Source organism: Anser anser (genome assembly GCF_964211835.1).
Source record: "Anser anser genome assembly, chromosome: 1".
NCBI lineage: Eukaryota > Metazoa > Chordata > Aves > Anseriformes > Anatidae > Anser > Anser anser.
This window is the reverse complement of record NC_139720.1, coordinates 134,390,683-134,394,799: the sequence shown is the minus strand read 5'-3', so window position 1 is coordinate 134,394,799 and position 4,117 is coordinate 134,390,683. Positions and strand designations below refer to the sequence as shown.

At 35.6% G+C, this 4,117-nt stretch overlaps 1 long non-coding RNA gene across 1 annotated transcript in view; it reads right to left on the bottom strand.

Annotated features, from left to right (window-relative positions):
- Positions 1-3,371, bottom strand: part of LOC310886090 — a 13,124-nt gene extending 9,753 nt beyond the window's left edge. The window contains exons 1-2 of the long non-coding RNA XR_014575170.1: positions 3,313-3,371; positions 3,184-3,234 (exon numbers count right to left, since the gene is read on the bottom strand). This is a non-coding gene — a long non-coding RNA (uncharacterized lncRNA). The remainder of the gene's footprint in view (positions 1-3,183; positions 3,235-3,312) is intronic.
- Between the last annotated feature and the right edge of the window lie 746 nt (positions 3,372-4,117).

Sequence of the window (4,117 nt, the reverse complement as noted above, 5' to 3'; positions counted from 1 at the left end):
CTGGAGAAGAGGAGGTTCAGGGGAGACTTTATTGCTCTCTACAGCTACCTGAAAGGAAGGTGTGGAAAGCTGGGGGTCTGCCTCTTCTCACAGATAACTAGCGTTAGGACTAGAGGGAATGGCCTCAAGTTGCACCAGGGGAAGTTTAGGTTAGAAACTTGGAGACATTTCTCCTCAGAAAGTGTGGTTAGGCATTGGAACGGGTTCCCCAGGGAGGTGGTGGAGTTCCCATCCCTGGGGGTGTTTAAGGAAAGGCTGGACGTGGTGCTTAGGGACATGGTTTAGTGGGTGATATTGGTGGTAGGGGGATGGTTGGATTAGATGATTATAGAGGTCTTTTCCACCCTTATGTTTCTATGAAATTACCTAGACCAGTTTGGTAAGATAGGGTCAGTCTCAAAAAGGGTTTTGAGGTATAGGTACAAAGTTCTTGAGAGGAAAAGTATAATAAAACATTAGAGGTATTTTGTTGGTTAGCATTAATACTATAGGAACGCCTGAAAGTTACAGCTGGTCCCTTTGTATTCACTTACTTGCTCGTTTTCCCACTTTTTTTTTTTTTTGCATTTGCTTTTATTTTATTTCAGATGATGCTTGCATTATGCTCTGGGGATTGCTCGCACAGACCAGACGCAGTCTGCCAGTAAAACCAGTTCCTAGCAGTCTATAGCAGGTACTGACTGTCAACTGTTCTTTAGTCTCACTTAGGTCTGCTTGCCATTGCAGCTTCCTCATCTACTGCCATTTGAAGGAGGTATTTACCTTCCCATCTACAGCAGCCACTGAATCTTCTCTGTGCTTCCCAGGCATAAAGTTTTACTGTTGCTTGTAAAATGCCTTAAAACATTATCATCCTTGTTGAACATGCTTACTGACAATTCCACGTGACATTGCTTAGTTCTTATTGAAGCCTTGTTATCATAGTCTATACACCATAATGTTGGCTTATACCTATCACTAGGAGCATTGCTTTTCTTGAGCACTGAGGTGGAAATAAGATAATTTTCCTATTCGTCTAATTGCTTTACTGTCTTGGGATGCCTATATGCTAATTTCAGGTACAGAGGGAAGAAAGGATTAAAAAAAAAAGAGAGGAAATCCCAATTTATTGTTTTTCTGAATAATAGAATTGTATTTTATGAAAAAAAATATATATGTATTCAAAAATTATTTCATTATTTCTAGATCAGTGAGAAGGTCTGTAATAAGATCAGACATGGGATCAGCTCATGACAGAACTGGGATAGTAGCTTTAGTCCAAGAGATCATCCAATGTCTGGTGCACCACAGAAGCCATAAGTAATAAATACTTGGTTTCATAACACCCAAGTGAGTACCAGACAACATATTTCAGATCTGCATTTTCTAGCCAATCTTATTAGAGTCAGCTCCTCTTGGCTTTTGCTTTGATCTCATTCAGAGTCCGATAACCCACTTCTCCTGATAAACCATAATTCATCTGAATCCTTTTTATCCTTAATATAGACTCAATTTTGATGTGTGTGTGTTTTATTTGTTTGTTTGTTTGGTTTATTTTGTTTCTCCTGAGATTAACATAATGCTGCACAACAGTCCAACTGCATTCCTGATACTCTGGAAAACAGCATAAACAACCAGCCTATGTCATTGTCATACCAACCTTGTACATCTTGTGCTCTAACATTTTTCCATGGTAAGTTTCATTAATAAGCATGGTTTGTCTAGATTTATAAGTGTGACTCTTGTTATTGATGAACTGGTCAAGCTTGTATTAAAAACCTCATTGACAGTTCTCTTGCTAGAGGGACAGGTCTCTCTACATGTCAAGCCTGCTACAATATTTGGCTTCAAAGAAAACTCACCTATTGGGTCGTTACTGGCATGAAATAAATAAAATCAAAACCAAATCAAAATGATAGAAATGTTAACTCACCTAAACAATAAAAATAGTTGTACTGGGAAAGTCAAAAACTACACAAACGCGCATTGAATCCATATGGCCACTGGGTGTCATTGTTTACTCCACCATGTAATATCTCTGTAAATAAGAGCTGCAGTTGGATATAGTTAAGTAGGTCTGCTTGGTCATTGTCTGAAATCGGTGATCTGGTCATCATTTGGTTAATCCTAAAGACATTTTTACTTTAACAACAATAATTGCACGTATCTTTTTACTCATTTTGTCTAGTCCAATGTTTCTTATAATTTAAAGGTTTGCTTTTATACAGATGTCCACTACTTATTTTTAGAAAGCAGCAAACAGCTATTTTTATAAGTACATTTCAGTTATTGTGGAAAAGAGTGACACTAGATCAATGATACTGCAATTTAGAGTTCACAGATCAGACACACTAAGATGCTACTGATAGCAACTTTTATTCTCCTCATGGGATTTATCCGTCATTTGGAGAAGCAGACCAAGAAAGGTTTATATCTATTAGACCTTGTTACAAGTTATTTTGAAATAAGGTGAGTTACTATTGCAATAGTCTGCCTAGATTTGGAGGTCAACATGATAACATCAATTTTTATTTTTCCATCAACCAATCATGAATAAAATACAACATATTTAGCCTTTCAACCAGTAGTTGCTTTCTGCAACGTCAAAATTTAGTAAGTTTTTTTTTAAGTTGGTAAGATTTTACTAACTATCCTGAGCATCACATGTTCAACAGCTTTAATAGCAAATGGTTAGGCAGACTAGCTCACAAATTGAAAGGATAATTCAGTCTTCACAGCCACTTAGTCTTTTGTTTTCTCTGCTCAGACAACCAATCTGAGTACCAATAGTTTAGCAGATCAAGTGAGAATAGATTAGAGTATCTAGATTCTTCTGCCTGATGTGTGATATATTTGTAGTATGAATTGCATGCTGTTCTTCATTAAAGAGTCAACAGTTGCCAACATTCAGCGTTTCATAGCATCTGAAACACACCTCATACATTAACAAATAAATAATTGCTTCAGGTCATTTGCTCAATTTAAATGGCAACTGTTGATTTTTTAAATGGCTGTGAGAATATTTCATAGTTGGTATATGTTGTTATCAAAAGATAAAGTCTCACAAAATAAGGGATATCCAAAGGCTGAAATAGTTCTGGGTAAAGAGAGCAAAGGAAAAATTAAAAACAGATAGCAAAGTAAAAATTAAATACAATATGTAATGAAAATATTACTCTTATATTTTTTACTTGTTAAACTTACCAGTGCTGAAATATTTTGCCAGTATAGATTAATGCCATTTCTTCACTACACCTAAAGAAAAAGGGATATGATAGACTGTATTGTTTTAAGACATAGACATAAAAGGACAAAGTACAACTTTTTTCTTACCACCAGTTTTACATTCCATCTCCAGGACCACAGTGTCTCTGTTCGAAGGCCAATGGCAAGCTGGCTCAGATGTTGCAAACTCTGTGAAAGCCTCTACATCCAGTGAGAGAGATTAATGAAACTGAGAAAACATGAAAGGAAAGAGCAAGCCAAGGACAAATACATAGCCAAGAAATCCAGCCCAAGATATTCATGTAGCCAAGGATGTGTCTAAGAAAATATTTTTGCCTACTCATTTTCCCATGAAAGTATAGATAAATCTGTATAGACAGAAAAACACATTTTTTAATCTGTTCTGAATGATTTCCTTTGCAGAAATTTTCCTTTAAAGACACTCCAACTATAAAACGCGTCAATTATTTCATCCTCATCTGAGGTGAGAGGTTTTTTTTTTTTAAAGCAAATGTATGGTTTATCTTCCTTTCCTCTTTTAATTCTTACATTTTTTTTCATGTCTAATGAAATATGAAGTTTGAGAAGAAATGTGGATATATATATATATATTAATATATGCTATGTGGAAACAGTTTCCCTCACTTCAGCTGGTTCTTGACACAGTTCTTTAAATCTTTGACCGTACTGCTAGAGGTTGTTCTTTTCAAATATGAATTTCTTAGGAACATTTAATGTTACTATCTTTTTATTGTCAACAGGCATTAGGAGCCCTTTTAGTTTTTTTCTGAATTTGGTCTTTTCACAGTTTTACATTCATGTACTTGGGAATAAAGCATAAAATGAAACCAGATTATATCTTAAAAATACAGGCTTTAACTCCTTCATTGTATCTGTGTTGAATCAGTCTCCA